The sequence below is a fragment of the Canis lupus genome, chromosome 2, assembly GCF_048164855.1.
Source record: "Canis lupus baileyi chromosome 2, mCanLup2.hap1, whole genome shotgun sequence".
NCBI lineage: Eukaryota > Metazoa > Chordata > Mammalia > Carnivora > Canidae > Canis > Canis lupus.
The window spans coordinates 69,439,993-69,467,702 of NC_132839.1; the positions used below are offsets into that span (position 1 = coordinate 69,439,993).

General features: G+C 36.7%; 1 long non-coding RNA gene across 4 annotated transcripts in view; it reads right to left on the reverse strand.

The window, feature by feature from the left end:
• Positions 1-27,710, reverse strand: part of LOC140621128 (uncharacterized) — a 104,989-nt gene that overhangs the window by 32,995 nt on the left and 44,284 nt on the right. For 2 of the 4 annotated variants that reach the window (XR_012020869.1, XR_012020856.1), the window contains 3 exons: positions 12,700-13,710; positions 12,051-12,411; positions 10,800-10,961 (listed from right to left, as the gene is read on the reverse strand). This is a non-coding gene — a long non-coding RNA (uncharacterized lncRNA). The remainder of the gene's footprint in view (positions 1-10,799; positions 10,962-12,050; positions 12,412-12,699; positions 13,711-27,710) is intronic. The other 2 variants (XR_012020868.1, XR_012020865.1) reach the window with 2 other exon arrangements.

The following is a 27,710-nucleotide window of genomic DNA, read 5'->3' on the forward strand; positions in this document are numbered from 1 at the left end:
GACATATCTGGACATGTATGAATCGGCAAAGAATTAACTGCAGAACTCTTTAGGAGCTGTCATTTCACTGAGTTTTATGTAACTGCACCTAGTTTTATCGAAAAATACCCTGGCCATTTTGAATTGGAAAATAAATGAAGGATGTCGGGGACAAGGAATAAAGGGAGAAGTACAGGAGATGTCCCTATTCATTTTCATCTTAGAAAAGACTCTATTAGTGAGCCATTGTTACAATAATACTTCATAACAAACCATCCAAATTCAGCAGCTTTCAATAACAAGCCTTGTTCTCCTGTCCATCTGGTCTAGGCTGAGTGATTCCTCTTTAGATTGTGGGCTACCTGGGTTTGATTCCTGCCCGAGGATTGTGTTCAGGTCTCCTCCATATGACTCCTTATTTTCTTTGGATCAGCTGGAAAAATGAGGAACATTCATCTCCTGGACAATTAGCTGAGCCCAAGATTCCTACATCAACAGGTGGAAAGGATTGCTCTTTCCACAATGGGAGAGGAACAGAAACGAATACTTGCTGAACTATAACCCAAATACTTATCAAGACTAAATCAGGGGATCCCTGGGTGGTGCAGCGGTTTGGCGCCTGCCTTTGGCTCAGGGCGCAATCCTGGAGACCCGGGATCGAATCCCACGTCGGGCTCCCTGCATGGAGCCTGCTTCTCCCTCTGCCTGTGTCTCTGCCTCTCTGTCTCTCTCTGTGTGGCTATCATGAATAAATAAATAAAATCTTTAAAAGAAAAAAAAAGACTAAATCAGTGAATTCCATATGAGGTCTTTTCAACTGCAAAACACATATGGATGCCAAACACATCATGACCATGTTCTCTCACAGGTAGTGTGCTCTAGTCCTCCTGCTAACCTGAAACCAAGTTCCTTAAATTTGAATTTGAAAGGAAGCTTGGAAAACTCATCTTTGGAAATTCAAAATGCAAGACCAGAAAGGGTTGGTGCTGCATTTAAGATCTGTTAATCTCATCCTTCACTTCTTCACATCCTGAATTTCTTTGAAGTACTCAAAATTGCCAAGCTGTTTTACAATCCTTGTCTTGCTTATAATGTGCCTTTTGCCTGGAACATGGTCCCTGTCCACCTTTGTCATTCTGACAGATATATTCTGTCTTTCAAGACTCAGATCAAGGGACTCTTTCCGTGGAATGGTTCCAGCATTTGGCAGTTAGCAAGTGGCCAATAGTTTTGTTGTTGTTGTTTTGTTGTTAAATAAATCATCAACATTCTACATTTAATTAAACTGAGTCCCAGAAAGTAAAAATGACTTATTCCAAATTATAGAGCATATGGTCCCTTTAAAAAAATCATCCAGGGATGCCTGGGTGGCTCAGCGGTTAAGCCTCTGCCTTTGGCTCCAGGTGTGATCTTGGGTTTCTGGGATTGAGTCCCACATCAGGCTCACTGCAAGGAGCCTGCTTCTCCCTCTGCCTATGTCTCTGCCTCTTTCTCTCTGTGTCTCCCGTGAATAAATAAATAAATAAATAAATAAATAAATAAATAAATAAATCTTTTAAAAAATTAAAAATAAAAAGGTAAGATAAATAAAAATAAAAATAAGTCATACAGAAGTGGTGACAGATGCATACTGTCAGTTGCCAGTCCTTAGCAATATGAACTTGTTTGAGTCATTTTAGTAACCAGTTCATGAAGACTCACATTAGTTCTTAGAAAATCAATTGATTCACAGGGTCTTGATTTTAATATCATTTCTTTAATAATTTAAGACCATGGTCCTTTTAAAGTCATCAACCCTCCTTTTTTTTTTTTTTTTTTAAGATTTTATTTATTTATTCCTGAGACACACACACACACACACACACACAGAGGGAGTCCCCAACATGGTACGCCAGGATCACGCCTTGGGCTGAAGGTGGCGCCAAACCGCTGAGCCACCGGGGCTGCCCATCTACCCTCCTTTTTAAGTCATTAACTTAAAGTGGGTTTTATTCTTAATCTTTAATTCCATCAAAAAACATTCTGCAGAAGCACACATCTAAAATAAGCTCAAGAGAAGGACTGGGGCAGATAAGATCTTTTCCTGAATGGGAGCTCTGCAAGGAGGTCTCAGGAGCTTATGAGAGGAGAGTCATGTCAGGCAGGTGGATTCTGGGCTATGGCTGGCAGAAGCATGTGGTAGAGATCCACAGAGTCTGATGGATAAGGGAGAGCCTCAAAAGGGGATCCAGCAGGGAAATATCATCTTAATTCCTACCCTCCCCCAATCTTTTGCATAGTACCTTAGTGTTTATGACACAGTCTTACCTACACTGCATATAATATCATACCTACCAGTGAGGTAGGTATCAATAGTCTCTACAGTCAATACTCAGAGAGATCAATTAAAAAAAAAAAAAAAAAACTGTCCGACCAGGAAATGGTAAATCCAGAAATCTAATCCACACCTTTTGGCTACTAAATGATGTCATGTTCTTTACTATATGACATACAGGAGATGAAGGGAAGCAGAGAGCAGTGAGTCTGAAGACAGAGAGTGGACACTTAACCCTGGGTGTGAACAGAAAGAAAACCTAAGTGGCTCAGTGGTAGACTTCTACTGAGTAACAAAGAGAGAAGCCTAGTTACTGAAACTGAGAAACAAAGTGAGAAACTGGGCACAGAAATATGGCAAAAATGCTCATTTAAAAAAAAATGTTGCATTACTAGAGAGTCTGAGCCAATTTTATTTTTTAGAACTAAAGTATTCAAGATAAGGTAAAGTACCTGTACAGATGGGTACTCGGTACATGCTAATTATTTTTCCTGTAGAGAGAAACAAGATCAATTAAAGGCTTACCACATGTAAAGCGTCAGAAGTAGAATGTAATGCTACATGTTTGAGGAATGACAAGTAGTTCATGTGCAATTAAGGTAAAGCATATAAAAATGTCAAAAACAATGAAGAAATGCTAATTGAGACCAATGTGTAAAAAAAAAAAAAAAAAAGAGAGAGGGAGAGAGACCAGTGTGTGAGAGTACATGAAAACCTTGTTATAGGGATGTGCTGTGTTCTTGAGGAACAGAAAAGAAATTGGTATTAATTACATTTGGGTTTTTTTTTCTTATCCCTTCCCTAATTTTACTCAGTGTTTATCCAAATGAAATGAAAATGGTGCTACACCTTAGCTCAAAACTCTCACCTTTTACCCTGTAGAAAATAGAGAGTAGAGTCATTAAATCACTTACACAGCTTTTCTTTTAATCACTCGCTTAATATATTTTCATCATTCATCAAAGGGAACCTTGGAAACCATTTTCTAACTTGGAGCTACTTGAGACCTGCTAGGGAAAACGTAACAGTTGATCTTCCCAGGAGAATTTTGAAGCTAGTTTTCCTACAGAGCATAGTTCAGGTCTGCCACTGAGAGCCTGTGTGATCTCAGGGAAATCATTTTCTCTTTCTGGACTTGGGTCCCATTACTCCTAAAATAAAGGGCTTAGATTCAAAGTCAACTGCAATAAATGGTCTGTTCAATGGCTAATCCTCTGAGCACCATAGTCTTTAGGAGTAAATGGAGCTTTCATTCTTAAGACACCAGGATTTTGGTGGAGGCATAGAAACATTCCCCAAGTCCCCTGAGTTTTTAAGTTAAAGCCACGTACACTCCTCTCTGGGAAGTAGGTGACATGAGGAATGTGTGCACTAAAATGAACTCACGATGACCCTGGGCCATGGACTTCACTCATAGTTGATGATTAGTGAGAATGCATCTTTAACTTTTGTTTGATTGATTGCTTTTGTCAAATAACTGGTTATACCGTTCATGTGAATGGACATAGATTTGTTAGAACCATGTCACCGGACAGGTTCCTCATTCTCCTTTGATTCGCCAGTACTGCTTCCTGGATTTGAAGGGGGGAGTCCTATAGCTGGAGTCATAAATACACGATTTAATACAAATAAATTGATTTATTAATAAAATGTATATTTACGGAGGTCTCTCCGCCCAGTGTTAAGGGCTAATTATCACTGCTTATTTACTGCCTCTTTAGAGGGTAGAGCCTCCCCACAGAATCATTTGCTTTGGCACTAAACCAGGATGTGTGAGTTGCTCCACTGAAAAGGCATTTGTAACACCCAAGGCATGAAACAAGATTAGGCTAATCTAGCCTCTACAGATGACCTGAAACTTTCTTTCACTTAATATTTATTCCTACCATTTCTGGTTGATTTTGAACATTTCTTTCAGAATTTTACACAAGCTGGTACAGCTTTAGACATAGGACACATATGTAAAAGCACTTCTAACATGTTTTACTGTTTACATAAAGATAGTATAAGCTAGGGCAGCCCGGGTGGCTCAGCGGTTTAGCGATGCCTTCAGCCCAGGGCATGAGCCTGGAAACCCGGGATTGAATCCCACGTCAGGCTCCCTGCATGGAGCCTGCTACTCCCTCTGCCTTTGTTTCTGTGCCTCTCTCTCTCTCTCTCTCATTTTCTCTGTGTGTATCTTTCATTAATAGATAAATAAAATCTTAAAAAAAAAGATAGTGTAGACTATTTATAGATTGACTTAGGGATTTTCCATTTATAGCTCGTGTCAATAGTCCACTATCATCAACCTTTTCCTCTACTGTTATGGGCTGAATAGTGTTTTATTAAAATCCTAACCCCCAGGACCTCAGATGGTGACTGTATTTGGTTATAGGAACTTTGAAGAGTTAAGTAAAGTAAAATGAGGTCATATGGATGGGCCTTAATCATCATGAGTGGTGTCCTTATAAGGAGATTATGACATACACATGTACAGAGGGATAACCATGTGAGGACACAGGGAGAAGGCAGCCATTGCAAACTAAAGAGAGAGTCCTCTGGGGAAATCAAACCTGTTGACATCTTGATCTTGGACTTCTAGCATCCAGAACATAGTCAATTTTCTCTAGAAGCTGGAAGACTGGCATGGAACTGATTCTCCCTTAGAATGAAGCAACCTACTCCACATCTTAATTTTGGATTTGTAGCCTCCAGACTATGAAAAAAACATTTCTGTTTTAAACCACCCAGTTTGTAGGAGTTTCTTATAGCAGCCCTGGGAAACGAATATACAGCTTACTCTGAAAGTATTGTCTAATGTACCCCAAGAGCTTCTGATCTCTTGTAATTAACTCTATCTTGTATAAATGGTAGTGTCATGGACCAAATGCACATGTCCATTCAAAATTCACAATTGAATTACAAAATGAAATCCTAACTCCTGAGGTGATGGGGTTAGTAGGTGGAGACTTTGGGAGCTGATTAATTATAAAAGAGGCTAGAGAAAGATTCCTTATTCCTTCGGCCATGTGAGGACATGTAAAAAGTTGGCCACTTATCTGAAAAGTTCTCACCAGACATCAGAAACAGACTATGCCGGTGTCCTCTTCTTGGACTTCCAGCCTCCAGAGTTGTGAGAAAACAAAACAAAACAAAAACCAAATAACTTCTGTTGGTTAGAAGCTACCTAGCTTATAGTATTTTGTTATTGTTCTGTTGTATAGCAGCCTGAACAGACTAAGACAGATAGCTCCTCTAGTGAATCATTTGTTTCTCTATTAACTCTTTCCTCAAAGTCTAGCCTGTGTTTTGTGCATTCTACATCTTGCCTTGAATTTTGTTTGTTGGTCTGTTTGTTTCTCATGAGCTCTGTGTCTTTTCATGTAAAAATCTATATAAAATCTTTATGAGATTTCTTTCCTCCTCCAGATTTCAGTTAGCGATGAATAGCGTTGCAATTATCTAGTCTATATACCTCCCTCTGTACGTTGCAGACCTTTGTTTAGTTGGATGGAATTGCTAGACCCTAAGGCATGCCAATGTTTTATGTGAAAAGAAAATGCAAACTCTTCTAAAATAGATTAGCAGTGTACATTCCCACCAGCAGTGAAGAGTGAGTTTGAATCATGTTGCACATTTTACATGACATTTACATTTCTCCTCTATGAATTTTCTGTGCATGACCCTTGTTCCCTTTTCTAATAGTTCTTAGGAATTTTCCTGTCATTTTGTTACAATTTTTTTTTATATTAGGAATATGATTCTTTTATGTGGTTATTGCCTTCAAGGTAAGCCTTTGCCTTTCTAAATTACTCTTCATTGCAATGTAGAGAACTTCTCTTTTCATTTTAAGGAATCAGGTATACTGATATTTTCTATTGTGATTAGTTCACTTGATGTTCCCTCAGAAAATATGTCTCCATTCACAAATTGGATCATTAGTTGTGTATATTTTTCCCTGAATTTTCTTAAGTTATTATTTTTCCATTTTTGCCATCTGGGATGTAGTTTGATGTGTGGTGTGGGAGGAAGACCTAACTTTAATGTTTTCCTCAAATAGCTATATAATCATCCAAATTTATTTAGGAATAGTTGTCTCATTCTACATGTTTTTAAAATTTCTTTTTATATACTGCTATTTCCTTGTGCCGGGTTTTATTTTTAACCCATTCCGCTATATCTACCTGCATATCTATTCCTCTACTATCATCAAACTTATTTAAATAATCATTGCTTTATACCAAAGTTTAAAAGCTGTCACTGCTATCATTCTCTTACTGGTCTATTTTCCCACTTCAATATGTCTTAGTGGGTCAACTTTAGGATCATTATGCTAGGATTTAAAATAGATTGTGGGGGCACCTGGGTGGCTCAGTTGGTTAAGGTTCTGATTCTTGGTTTTGGCTCAGGTCATGATCTCATGGGTCATGAGATAGAGCCCCACATGGGGTTCTGTGGTCAGGGGGAGTCTGCTTGAGATTCTCTCTCTCTGCCCCTCCTCACACTTGCACATGCACTTTCTCTTTCTCTCTCTCAAATACAAAAATCTTTAAAAAATTTGAAAAAAATAAAATTGATTGTGTACCACAGTATTTATAATTATAAGTAAAACTATAAAGTAGAAGTGTTATACTGCCAGGAATGTGCCCTAGAATATGGTGAGCCAGTTTGTTGTGTGCATAGCCACATTTTATTTTCTGTTCTGGAAAATAAAACATCTTCTTTTATAAGGTGGATTATTGCTTCTATTTCTATTTTATTACCTCCACTTTTGGAATGTCTTCTCTGGGTAATTTGGACTTCTGTTCTCTGTTCTTTGTACTTATGAGTTTTCTCAGTGCCATGCTTACCTAGTTTCCTGAATATGGGGGGTGGATTTCCCCATTTTTCAGTAGCATCACTAAGTCTGTATTGTTCAGTACTGGCTTGGGTTCAATATGCATTTTACATGTGTTATAGCTACAGCATGTCAATGTCTTTGCAATTTTTACTTTATTTATGGCTATATAATTTTTCTTCCTTACCTTTATCTCAATTGTTGTTATTCTACCCTTATCTGCTTATACCTGCTTATCATCTGACTCACCAGTTTTTTCTCCCTGAGGATAAATATGGAGGTTCATTTGTTTTTTAATAGGCAAACCACCTTGATGCATTTTATTAATGACCATAGGTACATGGTTGTCTTTCCTTTAAATCTTGTATCAGTTTCCTGTAATAAATCTTTTTCTATTTACCTGATATCCCACTAAATCTTCTCTTGATTTCTTTGTTTCTGTTTCACAGCACCCATTCCATGTTTGGTTTTGTTTGATTTTTCTCTTTTCTCCTGAGTATCCTGGATCCATGTTTGCAAACATGCCGGGACCAAGAGTTTGATTGCTTGTAACCCCGGTGACTACAAATCCTGTTCTGTCCACTCAGACCAATTTATTCCTATTTCATGGCATCCTGTCCAGTGTAGAACTTGAGAATTTTTAAATTTCAAATGAGGTGTTAGTATTAATAGTTGTGTGAAGTAAACCAGAATTGGTTTCTTGAATGTCTTCTTTATCCTTTAAGCTTCTGTCCTGACCCCTCTGAGTGTGTATGAGGCTTGTGTAGAATGAGGACAGTTCTCACTCAGTTAAACTGATAAGACACAGCCTTTCCAGGTCAAGCAAATGAATATCTATCTCTCAAGGACAGGTTCCAGGGCAACTCGGTGACATGGCTAAGGACAATTCTTACCCCTTGCATTAGGTGGTGGAAGAAATGTTCAGGGTGGGTGCATCCGCCACCTCGATGCAGCAGGAAATACTGATTGTTTTTACCCTTCCCGTGTGGGTGAGAAGCATAATGTTGTCAGGTGGCAATCCCATGAGTTCTATAGCAAATGGGTAAAGCTATAGGATTCCTATTTGTGAAATATGTACAGAAAATGAATTCTGAGGGTTCCCAAGTATAAGGGTATATAGAGCAGTTCTTAATGTCCTTGCTGCACTGGTTTTATTTCTGTATTAGAGGATATGAATCTAAAAATGTAATCAAGCAATGATGTAATCGGTAGTACTTCTTTTATATTTCAATAAGCTGCTCTGGCAGCATTGAGTGGAAAAATTAAAATGAAAAAGTCTATTTTTAATGAAAAATTAATTTCCTGATTTTCATGTATCAAAAATTTGCCAATGAACCAATAATTTTCACAAAATGCCTATCAAGTATGATCACCCCAAGGCCATGCGGCCATGGTGCACCTCAGCTCATATGAAAGCTGGAAGATGTGTCAACATCTACTTCAAAGAATAGCTTTTCTTTTACAAAAACTGCATCCAAAGACTTCAAATAGAAACTCAGTTAATTCCAGTTCAATGAGTTTTATCTGTATCACAGGATCAAGAAAAGCTTTTGAAATAATTTATTTTAAGAACAAGCATTTCACAATTTTGTGAATGTCACTGTAAATTCAGTTAAAATGCAGTGAAAAAAATGTCATTATGTTTTCATAGTGGTAATGTTAATATAAATTTTTGTAGAACACCACTTCGTGGTAGAAACAAAATTTTTACTTAATTCGGACATCTACAAAGCAGAAATGTAGTTGGAATTGCTTGTTCTACATCTATAGATTGTAATTGTGTCCAAACAAACAGCCACATTTTACCAATTGAAATAAAAGCTATACTTATTTGTCAAAAGTACAAATACGTTTACACAAAACATTTAAGATAATTGCACCATGAAATTTTGTTATGAAACTGGTGTGGAATAAAAGAAATATTTGCTTAACATTAGTATATGTAGTTCCTCTGCTGCTCAGAAATGTTAGAATTCACTTTTTAACTAACTCTAAGCATCCTAAGGTAAAAATGAAGATATTTAAAAGAAATTCTTTAAACTTTCTTTTCATGTTTTCCCAAAGCACTTAGGGATTTTTATCAGTGTTAAATAGTTGGAACTTAAAAAAGAAAACTTCAGATTTTGAGGCTTTTAGCCAACTGTTACCTTACAAACAAAAAACAAAAAATTGAATTTCTACAACACTGAGGGAAAGACTTGACAAAATAAATTACAAGCCTAATACTTAACTTTGATATTATATAATTGTACCTTATGTATTTCAACTCAGGGAGGAATATTTACAAAGAGCTCTTATATTTTATTGGATGATTGATATTCTCCATTGAATGGAATGAATTTTAGAAGGATTCTGATTTTGCTACAGCTAAATTTGATGAAACAAATAACTTCTGGACAACATAGTTAACTATTTATTTATTTTTTAAAAATATTTTATTTATTTATTCATGAAAGACACACACACACACACACACACACACACACACACACACACACACAGAGGCAGAGACAGAAGCAGGCTCCACGCAGGAAGCCCAATGTGGGACTCGATCCCAGGACTCCAGGATCACACCCTGAGCCAAAAGCAGACACTCAACTGCTGAGCCACCCAGGTGTCCCTAGAAAGGATTTTACATTTAAAAACATTTTTTTAAAATAACTAAGTTTGGGGGACCTGGGTGGCTCAGGCGGTTAAGCATCTGCCTTCAGCTCAGCTCATGATGCCTGGGTCCTGGGATGGAGTCCAGCATCGGGCTCCTTGCTTAGCAAACGTCTGCTTATCCCTCTCCCTCTGCCCTTCCCCCCATTTGTGCTCTCTCTCACTCTTCTCACTCTTTCACTAAAATAAATAAATAAAATCTTAAAAAAAGACAATAACTCTAAGTTCACCAACGTAATAAAACCTGCTAATCAATCTGTAAACATAAAAAATATATTTTTCATTCATTATCTCCAAGTGACTCATTTTGAACATAAATCATGCAGTTTGTCACCATACACTTAATTCTCTTATTGTTCACTCAGGGATCAGCAAGTGGTCTTACACTGATGAAAAGCTAGAGATGAGGATTGTGTTTCTCCCCTGCCTATCACACATTTGTGCTGCTCTTCTCTGTATTGACATACAATTTATCTTTTGCTAAACTAGTGTTTCTTAAGGCATCACTCAAGTTAACACCTTCTGTCCAACATCTGAATTATGTGAGAAGCATTATGATTCTAGATTTAGAAGAACTGCTCCAGAAACATAGAGTCAGAATCAGGGTGAGGGATAGAGAATTAGCATTTTCAATGGTCTTGGATGCCTCTATCCTGAGAAGCCATGCTGTCTAGGGCCAGAAAACAAAATGAACAGGATAATAAAAAAGTAGGAATTGGGGAAAGACAGGAAGAGACACTGACATTAAGGCTGGTGGAGAGCAAGACTTCAAACAGACAAAATGTGATGCTTCCAAGGAGAGAGAGAACGGTAAAATGCCATGCTGAATGGTCATTTAGGAATTATCAGTGAGTCTTTTTATTAGATTTTCAAGAAAATATTCAGATTGCAAGAGATTAAAAAGCTTTTGCCTTTCCCTGTGATATAAATTCCCACGCTCCCTGCAGTTTTCCCATGAGAACCCTGGGGATGCTTTTCCTTCCTTGGAATTGACCACCCAAGCTGACGTGGAACCTCCAGGCTTACCCATCATAAACTTGCCCAGATGGTCCTCTGGTCCTTCTTGGCAGAGCTGAGAGCATACCCCTAGTGGAGAAAGTCTAACATCGAACTGCAGAGCACCTTGAGGAGGGAAGGAAGAATCTTGAAATGCCTTTTATTTTATTTTTTAAGGGTGTCTTCACATCTCTGAATAAGGAGAAAAAAAAAATAGATCCTCTGCTGTAAGCGTTTCACTGGGCAGTTTTTCAAATTAATGCAGTTTAACTATTACATTAACTTAATGGCTATTTTCCCCTACTTTAACCATGTTAAATGTGCCGGCAAAAATGAGCTTCATGCCGTCTCTTTCAAGTCTCAGAGGCATCTTTAGAGCTGCTGCTTATCTCCTGGATCATAAAGCTGCATAATTTAGTATTCAAACAATTCATTTAAAACTGAAGCCCTCAGAATTACCGTAAAATTAATCAGAACAAAGTCATCTTAACCCATCAGTTTGGTTTATCTCTGGTTAGCAAATTTGCAAGAGAAATTGAGATAAATAAAAACATTGACCGAGCCTGGGTTTCCTTCTGGTTAGAATCCTCCACTCCCAGAGTTATCAATATAGGTTTTGACGAAGGCTATGGGTCACCATTGTAATGATCCCTTCCTAATTGTGATAAATCAGGACTTTAATGTCGTTCCATGTTGTTAACTCCGGAGCTACTTCTTAGCTATATATTGTATTACTCTCATTATTATTTTCATAATAGTAGCAAACATTTATGGAGAGTTCATAATATGGCAAGTTCTGCTCTCATGTCTTTCTATGTATTAATTTATTTAATCCTCAAAATAGCCCTATGGAGTAGTTCCTAAGGAACCAGGAAAAATTTCCCCTTAGGAAATAAAGGGGTTGAAACACAGAGTGATTGACTAACTTCCCAAGGCCACACCAGTGACAAATCACAGAGCCAGAATCCAGAACTGGGTGGTCTGCCTCAAAGCCAGCAATCCCAACCACCCACTACACTTTTTCTACTTCAGAGGAAAATTTAGCATCTTCCTTCAGAAAATACTTTTCGAGCATTTGCTAAGATATTTTGGCTCTTCTAAATGAGATCATTTTGTCACTCAGAGGCAGTGTTGTGGAGTATAAAGGACCCAGGCTTTGGGGTCAGATGGATCCTGATTGAATCTGACTCCACCTCTCACTGCCTAAGTGACCTCGCGCCACTTAGCATTTCAAAGCTTCGGTCTCCACAATCAAAAAAAAGCAAAGATAATTATACCTACCTCACACATCTATTTCAAGAATAAAAGATGAGTTATAAAATCACAGTGCCAGGGATGTAAGAGGTCTCACGAGTCTTCTTTCTTCTCCACCTCTCCCCTCACCATCATTCAAGGGATTGCATATGGACCCATGCAACCCAAGAACTGTTATTCACAGACTCACTTGAGAAAAAAAGTGGGCACCTTGCCTCTAACACACCTTCCCCTCTCTTTTTCAGTGTCCTTCTTCTCCCCTGGCAGATTGATGTTCTTGTGTCAATTTTTTTTTTTCTCAGGGAGTAGTCATACTTCCTTGCATGTAATTAGTATTGGACTTTCAGATCCCTTTTGTGATGCGGTCATATTTCAGCCTCCAGAAATCCTATGAAGGAAAACACTGTCATTCTGTGTGTCAATAACAAATCTGGGGCAGCCCTGGGTGGCTCAGCGGTTTAGTGCTGCCTTCGGCCCAGGGCCTGATCCTGAAGACCCGGGATTGAGTCCCACGTTGGGCTCCCTGCATGGAGCCTGTTTCTCTCTCTCTCTCTCTCTCTCTCTCTCTGTCTCTCTCTCTCTTGAATTAAAAAAAAAAAAAAATAGCCCTCAACTGAAGTTTAAAAAAAAAAAGAAGAAATCTGACCCTACTGCATAGGTTACTTATAAAACCTACCCCTAAGGAGAGGTGGGCCCAGGCTCATCCAATTTTGCATAACGCCCACCATATCAAAATGGCTTCAGGATTGTCTTTGCCTACTTGATGCTAGGGACTGTGGTGGGTATTATGGCAGACACAAAGCTGGGCAGGAGGCCTTCCTTTATTAAGTTTAAGAAACTTCTCATTACTGTGAGAGTCCCCATTTCTCCCAACCAGTGCTCCTCAGGTACCCTTTGACCTCAGAGCTCTGTTTTACTCTGCACAGAACAAAGAGAAAAATAAAGATGCAAGTATTTACATACATCCAAGTAGAAAAACAATGACAATGCATATACAAACACAAAATAAAAGGGGTGACCAAAAAAACCCAGACAACTTTTCTTTTTTGCCATCTTTGTCAAAAGCATACCCCCCATTCGTTAATTTCCTGGACCTTAAATGACTAATTGGTAGAATGAGAAAGTTGTGTCTTTACCTATTCACAGGGGGAAAAACAGAGGCTATATATTTACCCAAGGCCTCACACATTGTAGATGGTAAAGCTGAAACCATTCTACCTTCTGTCACATTGGAAAGGCTTAGAAAGCCACCAACTCCATCTGCAGAGCCTCCCTTGCTGTGAGGGGTCAGTGTGTACTCAGGGATACCTGGGAGGCAGGACTGGGTCAGAGTCCATCACCCTGGAGCCCAAGCTATTAGTGCCGACTCACAGGACAATGGACAGGTAAGGTCTTCTCACAGCAGCTTATCAGAGTTCCTTCTCCAGCGTGCTCAGCGTCGAGAAGCTGAAGCCCTGGAATTTTCCTCATGTGACTTCCTGATCCCAGGACTCAGATCCCAGGACCCTATTTACTGCTGGGAACTTCTCTTGGAATAGCCCTCCTCGTGCTCATGGAGGCAATAGCAACACTAGGGGATAAGCTTGGTGTCCCTCCAAAGTTGTTTCTTCAGCCTCCCCAGTTTTGTAAGCACCTAATTCTCTGTGTTGAATCTCTTCCCAGTAAATACTTTGGTGGTCTCTCTTTCCTGCACAGAAATCATACACAAATTCAGGTAAGAGATCTTTTACATCTGGACCTCTGGAGGCAATATTTTAATGAATTTCAGACAAAAGGAAAGCTAATACCTAAGTCCATGGAGAAGCAACAATCTACTTTGCATTTTTAAAAAAAAATCAGTTTTGTTCCTATTTAACTTGCTTGAAGAATTTTAGGTCTTTTTAGAAGTAAAGAAAAATAAGGGTTAGAAAATAAAGAAAAACATGTGGGATGTTCCTCTTTGCCCTTGGGTAAAGTACACTCATAATGACCCTTTAGATTTATATATTATATTATGTTTTATGAAGCATTCAGTTCACGCAGCAGGCCTCTGAGGTAAGCATGGGAGCATGGCGGCAGTTATAACACATTCTTCCCATTAGAAAACAAGGACCTTTAGGTGAGGCCATGTTGTTATACCCCCTCCCTGGGGTTGTAGATTTAACACCTGGTGGTGTCCAGCACAGAAGCACATAATATAAGCTTATTGAATTTATGAATCTGTGAATTAAATTCTGGGAAGCAAGGTGTCTTTCCATGATCAGAGTGAGTAAGTGGTAGAACCAAGATTTTAGAATCCAAACCCTATGCATATGCAGTTATAGCTGAGAAAAATCATTAATTACATTCATATGATTCCTCGAAAGCCTACATAATGCTTGTTAGACAGAAGAAAACTGCTGTAGGGCCAGGTTCAATGATCCCATACAAATTCTTAAGTTAGATTCAAATCCTGTCTCCGTCACTTATTAGCTTATGACAGTTTCTACACATATAAAATGACAGTGTTAATTACTTCTTTATACTCAGTAACTAAGAGACTACACATGGGTGTGTCCATTGTTAGCCAGGGACAAATCTCATAATCCTTATCATTTACATTTTTTTTTTTTTTAAAAGCAGCAGTACAGAGCGTGGAATCTAATGAACTGAGTGCTGATTTGGATGCATTGGCATTCTTCCAAAGTCATCATTTACTGTTTATAATTTATATAGAGCACATAACACCCACAGCATTTTTAAGCTTATGCAAATGTAGTTTAAATGTATCTAGTATATGGAGGAGGTTGCTATCTCCCACATGTCTGTCTTACTGTAGCAGGAAAAATCACCCTTCCCTGCCAAGATCTTGAGCTAGAGACTCTGGATGCTATTCACCTTGTAGGGGAAAGTGAGCCACAGGTCAAATGAGGGGGGCATTTGAGTTGGACCCTGAGACAGATCTACTCGGAAGTCTCCAGTAATTCAAACACCTCGTTGGATTGAGATTTCATTCTTTATAAAATGAAAAAGTTGGATTTCATCTCTAAGTTCATGTACTGCTCTGACATTCTTAGATTTTAGATTGTGTGTGTGTGTATATGTACTGTTGCTTTTCTTTTCTTTTCTTTTCTTTTTTTTTTTTTTTTTTTAGGGATACTTTCTAGAGGCCTTCATACAAAATTTGTTTACTTGGCAATCTAAGCTATTACCTGAATCTTACAGCAAGGTAGAAATTCTCACTGAAAGAAGAACTGGAAACTGTCTGAAAATCACTAAAATAGATGGGAGTCCTTTTGTAAAGGTGCACACAGGTGAAAGGCCTTGCCTCGGTTCTCTGAAATTTTCAAACTTGAAGTTGTCTGGAAACATCCCTGGCAGACGTAGCTTGTGTAAGAGCGTACAGGTAGAGACAAAGCTGATCTTCCACAGTGTTACCAGCAATAATCACTAAATCCCAAATAAATGAGGAGGTAAAATTGCCTACAAATATCAAACTCAGTAGTGTCAGATCATAACTTCATTATTTTAGATTTCAGTTTGTCCTCTTTTTTCAGGTAAGAGACTTATTTCAAGAAAACCTCAATGCTGGATATTCTTCTTTTCCTGTTGTAGGTAGGATCATCTCTAAATTCCCAAGTAGATGAGAAGGAGGATTTAATTTAGCATTCAATCTAAATCCCCAAGTCGTATCATGGCATAGGGGAGGAGAGTGCCTCTGGTGGACAGCTGCCTTATTGTCTCACCTGGCACCTGCTGACATGAGAGGTGCTGCCCGGTGCTCTCTCTCCTTCAGCTATTTATGCAGGCATCACCTGAGACTACTGTCTCCCTAACCGTTTTCCTATTTCAGGATGCATGTTGACATCCTCAGGGGGATTACCTTGTCCTAATCACAGAGCCCCTGAAAGGCCACAGATTCTCTCTCTCAGCTAAGTTTTTTGCACCTCCACCAAAGACCTGGAAAAGCTAACTGTGGGTTTGCACTTTCTGGAAACAGAGACTACTAAGCCTAGCTGCATCTTTACATCTACCTGGTGTACTCCCTGGCTGTGATGGTAAGGAGACTTCTGGAAGAACCTCAGGTGACCAGATGGCACTGGTGATTTCTACATGTAGATTCCCATCTCTTCAGGAGATCTCATTATCCTCTCCCACCCTTGGAGCTGTGCTTTGGGGTAGGAATCAGATAGGGAGGAGCAGGAGTCCCATCTGCACACTGTCTATGAAAGTCTGACCTGGTAGCTTCCCAATCTGACTACACCCATGGTCTTTTTTTCTGGAAAGGCTTTATTTCTTTTTGGGCAAGAGAAGAGCTGGCTAAGGAAATATTCCAATTCCATTGCATGAGCCAGAATGTCTGCTTTAGAAATGCAAAAGCCAGTAATTAAACGGTTTTGTTCCTTGGAGAACAAATTCCCCTGAGATAATGGATACAGTAAAAGAAAGTAAAGGATAGGAAACAAAATGATGGTTACTACTTCTCAGTGGTAGCTCACTATACAAGTGACTGGACAATATTTCCTCTTTTCTTCTGATGCTTGGGAAAAAAAGCACTTATGGTGATTGGGGTGAAAAAGATAGTCATAAAATTTCCTTTATCTCCCTGAAATAGTCTAAGGAAATCCTTTAAAAGAGAAAAAACATTAAATAATACATTTGAAGTGGGTGAATTCTAAGCAGTCAGAGAAAGATTGAGAGAGAGAGAGAGGAAGAGAGAGAAAGGTATTTTCTCACTTATTTAATGTGCCATGGGAATTTGCAAATCTGGAAGTCCCTGATTTTAGAGACATGATGGATTCGTAAGTGAAAGACATTAAGTCATATCTCTGAGAAGGTAATATGTGTTGCATATTATTTATCAACATAAATAGTAAAATAAAAATGAGAAGCTTAATATTTAATTATTTAATCAATATTGAGTATGAATATAACTAAACAATATGATACACTTAACAAAAATTATTGTATATGTTAAATAGTATACAAATGATTATTTAATAAAGTGATAAGCTAATAATAGAAAGTAAGTCTTCATTATTTGCCAAACTTACTAAATAAATGTGTCATATCTCTTAATTCTTATAATGAACCTTTTGAATAGTAACTATTTTGGGTATTTTAAATTAAATACAATAAACACAGATAAAAATACAGGTTCAGAAAGTTTAAATGGCTTTGTCCCAAACACACAAGTAGTAAGAAATTTATAAAGTGAGTTTTGCAGTTAAAGCTGTGTGATCCCAAAGCCAGTGCTCTTTTTGTTCCCCCTTGGATGCTGCAGACAGGCTTGGAAGAGAGACCTACCCAAATCTTAATCCTGAAAAAAGATGTTCAGGAATATCAGTACTTTTCCTTTCCAACAAGCAGACCATGACATTTAGCTTAAACCAAGTTTTGCTTGTGAGATTTTAAGTATATTTAAAAATCTGGGCAGTGGGGGCAATTGTGTGGCTCAGTTGGTTAAGGCATTCAGCTCTTGAGTTATCTCAGGTCATGATCTCAGTGTTATGAGATGGAGCCCCTCATAGGGCTTTATCCTCAGTGTAGTCTGCTTGTCCCTTTCCCTCTTCTCCCCCATGTGCACATGTTCTCTTTCTCTCTTTCTCAAATAAATAAATACAATCTTTAGAAATCTGAGCAGGCACATCCCACTAATGGTAATAATGTGTTCTCATGAACTATATGGCCTTTGAGTAGGTCTTTCAGGATTCAATCCTCTACCTAAATTCTTTATCCACTGGGACACTTGAAGAACAATTTGGTCTGTGTTGGGGAGCTGTTCCTTTGTACACCCCTGGCCTTGAAAAAATGTCCAGGTTTTTGTTTGTTTATTTCAGGGAAGTTGGGCTCAGTTCCTGATGGATCCTTTTCCCCCTTGCAATAGTTATCGTGAATAGAAGCTATCCTTATCATGTCCAGTACTATTTATCTTTTACAATAAACAAAAAAAAAAAAAAGGTGAAGTTAATGTTGTTTCAAATCTCTCAGACATGACAATTTTCACAACTGTATTCTATTATGTAGATATCATGGTCCATGGTTTACATAAGAAGAAACAGGTACAGAAAAGCTCAATAACCTGCCAGATATTACATACAGATCATTAACAGTTGGGATTTGAACCTATACAGTTGGATTCCTAGTCTACATATTTCCCACTAATTTTCCCTAGAGCCTTAACTCAAACAGTGCTTGAGAGCAACACAATCATGTGAGGACTTTGCATGTGGTGTTCGATTTTCCACCTTCAAGAGCACTGGCTCCCATGGAGAGCAGTCTCAGTGTAGGGACATGGACAGAAACTGTGCTTTCAAAAGATTTAATAATTGGGAAAGAAAGTAACTGCATAGCAGCTTAGGTATGCAGTATGCCAGACCAAAGGAAAACTATTTGGAGTGCTTGAGTGGCTCAGTCGGTTAAGTATCTACTTTTGGCTTAGGTCATGATCCCAGCGCCTGAATCAGGCTTCCTGCTCAACAGGGAAACTGCTTCTGGGTCTGCCCTTCATCCTGCTTGCTCTTTCTCTCTCTCTCTCTCTCAAATAAATAAATGAAATATTTAAAACAGGGACACCTGGATGGCTCAGTGGTTGAGCATCTGGTTCTGGCATTGAGTCCCGTACTGGGCTCCCTGCATGGAGCCTGCTTCTCCCTCTGCCTGTGTTTCTGCCTCTCTCTCTGTGTGTCTCTCATGAATAAATAAATAAAATCCTTAAAAAATGTATATTTAAAGCAAACAAAAAACAATGGAAGGCTATTTTATTTATTTGCATTTAAGAAGAGATGGATCTCTTCTGAGATAAAGACCATTAAATCCCAATGTATATATGTGACAGAATTGAGGGGTGTAATCAGGATGGATGGGCAGGGGGTGAGTTGCTGCGAAGGATTATTTATACAGCAAGTTATGTCAAATTCTCATTAATAGGGGTTTGAGGAACAAGCGTTGGGAAAGAAACATTTTTATCTATCCTTAAAAATTATTCTGGTTGGTATAAGAATGGAATTGATATGAGACACATTAACCAGGGAAAAAAAATCACATTTGATTATGTATATATACCAGAGCTCCATAAGAATATGAAATCCTCAGATAGTCAGGAAATTGAGGTTTATATGCCCTTCTGAGTTAAAAAAGAGGTAGGTGGTAGGCCCTGGAACTTCAAAAGAAGCAAGACAATTCACAGGAACATGAAAAAAGCAAATGCTTTTAAAAAAAAAAAAAATTTACTTATTTATTCATGAGAGACACAGAGGGAGAGGCAGAGGGAGAAGCAGGCTCCATGCAGGGAGCCCAATGTGGGACTCGATCCCGGGTCTCCAGGATAATGCCTTGGGCCAAAGGCCATGCTAAACCACTGAGCCACCTGGGCTGCCTAAGAGTAAATGCTTTGTAAACAAATGTTTGCTGGGCCATCCAGAAACATGGGTAAAGGGGAGGAATTTAACAAGCAGATTTTTCTGAGTTCCTCCCTGTCTACCACCCCTAGTTCACATTATAATATTGTTTTCTATGGGGATAACTCCCTCCCTGAAGCAAGTCTTCTAAATTCTGTTAGGCAGTTAGGGGAAAGGCAAAAAGAAAGAAAAAAATATTTTGAGTTTTCTATTTCTTAAAAATAATCAGCTTGAATTAATCCTCATGCAAGGAGACACATTTTGGGGTGGCAAATATTGCTCCCTTACAGAAAGAAACAGTCAGTAAATTAATATAGAATCAAGCTAGTAAGGAGATTAAGGTAAAATTAAATCACTAAAGAAAGAAATTGAAGTTAAGATTTGAGAGCTTCAACCATCTTTTACCTAATGCTTTAAGACCTCCCAGATCCATTTTAAATTTAATCTTATTACAATGGGTTTTTTTTGTTCCTTCACTCCATCCTGCCTTTCTTCTCTTCTCTTCTCTTCTCTTCTCTTCTCTTCTCTTCTCTTCTCTTCTCTTCTCTTCTCTTCTCTTCTCTCCTCTCCTCTCCTCTCCTCCCCTCCCCTCCCCTCCCCTCCCCTCCCCTCCCCTCCCCTCCCCTCTCCTCTCCTCTCCTCTCCTCTCCTCTCCTCTCCTCTTCTCTTCTCTTCTCTTCTTCTCTTTCTCTTCTCTTCTCTTCTCTTCTCTTCTCTTCTCTTCTCTTCTCTTCTCTTCTCTTCTCTTCTCTCCTCTCCTCTCCTCTCCTCTCCTCTCCTCTCCTCTCCTCTCCTCTCCTCTTCTCTTCTCTTCTCTTCCCTTCCCTTCCCTTCCCTTCCCTTCCCTTCCCTTCCTTTCCCTTCCCTTCCTTTCTCTTCTCTCTCTTCTCCTCTCTTCTCTTCTTTCTTTCTTCTTTCTTTCTTTCTTTCTTTCTTTCTTTCTTTCTTTCTTTCTTTCCTTTTCTTCTTTCTTGTATTATTTTTTGTATCTTTGTTTTGATTTTTATAGGTCAACTCATCGTATATCAGCAATTTTTGTGTGTGTCATTAGGAATCCTATTTTATAAAAAAATAACCCTAGTATTTTACCTCCCAGTGAATTCTCCCTCACAAATCTACTATATAAAATAGGTAAAAAGAAAGATGGGTGACAGTGAAATCTGGGAACCAGAGCCATTTGTGCTCTGTCATACTTCTATCTCATCATGGTGTAATTTCTGATGGATCTGGTCTTGAAGACTCTTGCAATGGAGACTGGTAGTAAAGAGCTTAGGGTTGAGGAGTCCTGGGTCCGAGGCCTCTGTGTTCTGCTCAGTGACTGAGTGAGTCATGTAGAACAATTTCTTATTCTAAATCTCTGTTTCTTGTGTATAAAATGAAAAAGTATTGAGCAGTCAACTTCTAGGATAATTTTCAGCTTCAAAATGTCATAATCTTTAGTGCAAGTCCCAGGATTGGAGCAATATAGTGTCTGTACATGAATATGCCTTATTGCTGTATAAATTACTTTTGGATATTTCTTCTTATCCTGATTTGAAGGATAACAAATTGGCAAGAACAGTTTCAAATTTCTTCAGAGACTAATTTCAAACCCAAGTATGTGAACTTGGATCCACTTGGAGCCTAGAGACTGTCCTGGCATTAGTAATTGTTTCTATTCTCTGAAATTGGGAGAAAGGCTAATAATATGAGGCATAGTTACATATTTCTTCCAGCTCTATGATTTCACCAAAATTTATTCCTTTTCCTCATTTATCCAAAAACCCCTGTACTTCCAAGTGAAGTTATTGTACCACTCACTTGCTCTTTAATTCTTATGAAACAAAATTTTGCTCTTATGAACAAAATTCTTATGATTCATGTTTTTTTATTTAAACTGCTTTGTGAAAATCCTTAACATCAATTATTGAAATGTCTTTCTGTAAAGTAAAAGAAAAAACCTTCTCTGCTGTAACTTTTCACACTGCATTTGGCAAGTAAAAACATGTTTTAAAGAGGAAAAACTTTGTTACTGATTTCAAATTCAATGTGGACCAGGTTAAAGCTATTTTTTTTTTCTCTCCTAGCCAGATTTGGGATGTGGAGAGAACATTTTAATGAATAATATGTACCTGAGACCCATTTTCAACCCTGGGCTAGTAAACACTCATTTGTACAAATGCATATTTTTCCATACAGAGAATGCATATTATAAGAGTTGTTCTGCTCTATCGGTTATAGCAAAATGTTCTGCAAAATCCCCTAAATCCCCTAAATACCTAATTTTCTGGCAACAGGGACTATCTTATTAAAAAGTCATTTTAGTTTACTGTGTATTGCTAGAAAAAAAATAACACTTACTAAATAAGCAGCTTACTGCTCAGTAGAGAATCCCTTTCAAAATCACAATTAATAGAAGGGGAGAGCTGGGAAGTGCCGGGGGATCCCACAGTCTCGGGGGCTCTCACTGTGATCCTTGGAACACCAACATCATAAAAGACACAGCTGTAGATTCAGTAAATCAGAGCTTGGTTGGATCTTGACAGGTGACATCAGAAAATTTAAGCCACCTTCCATGCACGGGTTTTCTCATGTTCTTTGAAGGGTTTTGTTATTATTGTAATTGGAGTCTTTATATTATTTAATTTTATTTTCTAGGTAATATATTCATGTTTCAAAAAGACAAAATGAATGAATGAATGAATAAATAAATAATATAAAAATATGATAAATAAGTATATATTCCCTCACTGTAGTCCTTTCCCTGCCCCTTATAGTTCCCTTCCCTATATTGGCAAGCTTTCTATTAAGTATCTAAAAGCTTTCTTTAATATTGCATGGATACACAAGGATTTATTTATTTTTCACCAGGATTTATTAAATTAAATCCTATATATGTACCTTTAGGTGGTTTCCAGTCTTTTTTTTTTTTTTTTTAATTTAGCAATGTTGTCAAGAATAACCTTGTTCATACAAGTTCACATATATTACAAGTACATCTGCAGAATTAATTTTTAGAAATAAAATTATTAGGTTAAAATGCTTGTTCACTTGTTGCTTTCATATAATTTTCAATGTACTCTTCATAGTGGTTGTACCAATTTCAATTGTGGCTAGCACTGAGAAAGAATGTTCTCCACAGTGGCCAATGTAATACATTTTCAAACTTTTTGATCTTTGTCAATCCATAGGTGAAAAGCTGGCATGTTAGTGTAGTCTGAATTTGAATTTCTTTTATTTTTGACCAAAATTGAGAATTTTGTTAGCATATGGAAAATCTATTAGTGATTTTTAATTAACAAAGTCTAGTGAGATTCTTTGCACATCTTTGGGAGTGGTTTTTATTTTATCTTTATCAGTCTGTTGGACCTTTTGTATGTTAAGAAAATCAGCCTTTTGTCTGTGATATGAATTATAAATGTGTAATATGCTGAAACTCCCACAATATTTTTTAAAATTTGATATAATTTTAGCAAGTAAATACTCTATGAAACTTTATTTACACAGTAAGAAAGACTCTCCCATTTCAGAAGTTATACAGTGATTATATTGTTTCTTGTATTTAGAAGGACTTTGTACATTTAATTTTTGTTTTCTGTTTGAAAATGTTGTTGGTTAATGTTTAAAGTACAAGCATATTCATTTTGTATTTATTTTCACATGTCTACACAGTCATGCCAAGATGCTTTTAAAGAGCCAACATTTCTTCCAATTATTTTAGAATTTACTTTTCTCATAACTATATTTCTGTATGGACATAGGTCTATTTGTAGGACGATGTTCATTCTAATTATTTAATGACATATGTATGTAGCACATCAACATTGTTTTAGTGGCTTTGTAACAATTTTAATATCTGGTGGGATAGTCTATATTCATTACTATTTTTTACTCATATTTTTCCATGACATTCTTGATTAATTTGTTTTACATTAAAATATTTTTAAACATTTATTTGTTTATTCATGAGAGACAGAGAGAGAGAGAGAGCATGCACGAGAGAGAGAGGCAGAGACACAGGCAGAGGGAGAAGCAGGCTCCATGCAGGGAGCCTGATGTGGGACTTGATCCCAGGTCTCCAGGATCAGGCCCTGGGCTGAAGGCAGCGCTAAACCACTGCGCCACCTGGGCTGCCCCAAAAGAATTTTTTTTAAAGAGTGATCTTGCCTAACTGAATTAAAAAGACAAAAGAGAAGTATTGGTATTTTTCTGGGTATACTATCAAATTATTAAATGTATAGTTTAACTTGGAAAGATTTGACTTATCCACAGTGTTCTGTTCCCATCCCAAATGACAATGTGCCTTCCATTTATTCAAGTTTTCTTTTAGGGTTCTTCAAAGACATTTAAAGTTTTAAAATTTATTTCTAGGTGTTTTAGATTTTAACAGGATTTCCTTAGTACCATATAATTTCTAAGTATCCACTGTTTCTACTCATTTGTATCAACTTTGCATCTCACCATGTTACTGGTTCCTTCATTGGTTGCAGTGTTTTTTCAGTTGATTATTTTTCATTTTCCAGGTAAATAATCATCTTACTTGCCAGCTGTGTTAGTATTAACTTTTACTTACTATTTTAATACTTAAATGTATTTCCCCTATATATTTGTTTGCTCTTCTTCAGGAATATGACAGTTAACTCTCAGCATTTTTGTTCTAGACTTTAGTAAGAATATTCGCTTGTTTTTCTTTTGTGTCTATTGTCTTTGAGGTGCAAGTGAAAAAATATATATATTTTGCTATAAATTCATTATATTCTTGTTTTATTGTATTTTTTAACACTGATATGTTTAATTTTTTTCAAAGATTATTTTAATGTCTGTAAATGTACTTTTTTCTAAGATATAATAGTATGATTGATTATCTTATGATTGATTATATTAAAACATCTTAATTTTGAATAATTCTTATTTTCCTTAATACTATGGAATGATGATTTACTAATTTTTATATGCTGCTAAAATCTGCCTGCTGAAACCAAATTTAAGATTTTTGTGTCAAATCATTTATTTCATTATTTTTTTGTTATTTATTCTCCTTCCTCTCATTACACTAAAAAGGACAGATTTTATCTCTTGTTTTCTGCCAAAAACCCAGCACCTAAGACTGTGCCTCTCCCATAGTAATTTCTCAAAAGTAAGTTAATATTTATTATTTAATAAATTGAGTTTTTTTTTTTTCTATTTTGCCTCTTTTGTTCAATTTCAGTGTCACCTTATATGCACTTCATAAAAAGCTTGGAAACAATTTAAATAGCATTGGAATGATCTCTGCTTTAAAGTTATAATTAGTTTAAATCTGTTGGAAGGCTTACCTTGGAATTCTAAATGTGGTTATGCAGCACTTAGAAATCTATGCATGGCTGGGTTAAGAAACCTTTAGTTGCATTTAACATTAAAAACATTTCTACCTAAATACAGATTATTTGCTATTTTTATATGTAGCCTTTTAAAAAATATTCCTATGTAATATGGAACTCTATTTATCTATCTATCATCTATCTATCTATAAACCATCTAGAAGTAATCCATACCTAATTTAAGAACAACTGTAAAAATCACACTGATGTCTCTCTGTACAATATAGTATTTTTTGTTTGTTTGTTTGTTTGTTTGTTTGTTTTTGTAATCTGTGGAAATGGAATCATACTGTTTGTGGTAATCTGTGATATTTGAGCTCAATAATACTTTTCTAAATCCACTCTTTTTGTGGGCTGTTGTAATTCATTCACTTTCACTGTAGTACGATATTCCACACGTTGGCTCTTTCGTGGTTTCTTGCTAGTATGAGCTGCATTACTGTAAATATGTTTGCCTCCATCTCCTTGTACTCAAAAGAGTTTATAAGTTATTTTCATAAATGAAACTGCTGGTGTGTATTATACTTCCATTCAAATCTGTAACTCCCAATTGTTTGTCAAAATGCTTTTATTAATTTACTATCCCACCAGCAGTGTGCCAAAGTTCAAATTAATGAATATTCACAGCTAATATTTGATATTATCAGACATTAATTTTTTGCCAATTTCATGGTGCAAAATGATTCTAATTGTGATCTTAATTTAGATTTCCCTGTTTACTAATGAACTGGAGTACATTTCATATGCTTTTCTTGACTATTTATGTTTATTGGCCATTTGTCTTTCCTTTTCCATGCAATTTTAGTTAACTACTAATTTGACATTTGTGATGGTTACTTCTTTAAGGGTTTAAGTGTTTTTCAGGATTTCTATTTTTTTTCTTGTGTCAGTTTTAGTAATTTATAATTTCTAGAGTTCCCTCTAATTTTTAAACATATTGGCATATGGTAATTCATACAATATTTTAGGCTTTTTTTCTTGTTTTAATTAGATGGTTCTCTACTTATGGTTTTCTTTTTATCTCTAATTTAATACTTATTTATGCCTGATGTTTTTGTTGATTCTCACCAAAGGATTATTTATATATTTAGTCTTTATTTTTATTTTATGAGAGGATTTGATTTGCTTCTGCTGGGTCTCATGCTGATATTAACTTTATCCTGCTTGAGGATCCCCAGCGTAGTTGAAGAATCTCAAATCACCTTCCAACTTTGCCCAGGGTCAAATGCTCAGGGTCAAATGCTCAGGGTCAAATGCCCAGGGTCACATGCTCACAGCAGTGCTGGCATCCATGAAGATCCTGTCTTAGGTTCCCATGTTCTTGTTTTTTTTTTTTTTTTCTTGGTTATAGTTGTCATTATTGCTTTATTTGTTTTTTAAATTTTACCCTTAAAGATTGTCTTTAATTTCTAATAAGGCAAGGAGTACTCTAGAAATCACAAATTTGTAATTTCTGCATGTACTGGGTGTATTTTAGCAGGAAAGTTCTTCAGAGAATCCAGCCTAATATATATTCTTAGAAATCAAAGTATCCACACATTTATATTCAAACATCTATAAATATTTAATTTATGTGTATCTGTTATAATCATCATAAAGTTGGGTTTTGCTTCACTATAAAATATGAGTTTTTCTTAAAATTATGTTTAGTTCATTTATATTTATGGACATACATATGTGCTGAGGTTTAGTTTTGTGAATTTATTATATATTGTTTGCATGCTCTTTAAAATGTATTACATTATGATGTTTTCTTTTTCTTTTTTTTTTTTTTTTTTTTTTAGTTTGGTGTTTACCTGATATTTGAAAGGTCTATATGTTGGTTAAATAATAATTATAATTTTTGAATGATATCCTTAAATTTCTATTTAGTTTTGTACCTTAAAATTCCTATTTATTAAGACATTTGTAGTTTTTTTTTGGTGTTTTTGTTTGTTTGTTTTTACTGGTTACCTTCAACGAACTATGAGCTCACAATTAAAAATTGCTGAATACATAAAGGAATTGGTAATAGTGAGTGACAATGAGCAAAAAATAATAGACCAGATTTAATCCTCCCTGAGGAATTCAGATATTGGATTTATCAAATACAAAATAGGGAATAATTGTCATGTTAAAGATTGAATAAATAAGCTGGGCTTATTTAGTCCAGCAAAAACTGAACTAAAGAATAAAAAAAAAAAAAAAATTAAAAATGCATGGAAAATATTTTTTTAAAAGATCCAAATGGAATATCCAAAAATTAAAACAATAAAATAAAATTTCTGAAATGACAAATTCAAAGTATATGTAGCAATAGGTGAGATATAGCTAAATAAAAAAGATCATGTTATTTATTTATTTTTTAATTCAAAGTACAGCACTGAGAAATAAGTATGTAGGTAATGTGAAATAAAGATTAGGAGAGAGAGGATAGACGGAGGAGATGTGGCATGCTTTTATTTAAAGTTTCAGAAGGATGGGGCACCTGGGTGGCTCAGCGGCTGAGCATCTGCCTTTGGCTCAGGGCATGATCCCAGGGTCCTGGGATCGAGTCCCACCTCAGGTTCCCTGCATGGACCCTGCTTCTCCCTCTGCCTATTTCTCTGTCTCTCTCTCTCTGTCTCTCATCAATAGATAAATAAAAAGCTTAAGAAAATAGAGTTTCAGAAGGAGGAAATTGAGACAAAATACTTGTGGAGATAAATACTAAGACTTGTATGCATGTGATTAAAAATGTGATTTTGCATACAAAGAATGACAAATACAAAAATAGTCTATTTCTTGGTGCCTTGAAACAAAACCTGAGAATAGCAAAGACCATGAAAATGTGTTAAAAGCAGCTATGAAGGTAAAAATTTATCACATACTTAAGAATGACAATAAAGCTGGACAATAGGCTTATAGCAAGTGGCAGCCACAGGACCCAGGGTGTGTACACTAATATTGCTAGAGCTCTGAGGGAAAACAATGTTCACTTGGGCTGCCCAATATATGAAGATGGATTCTTG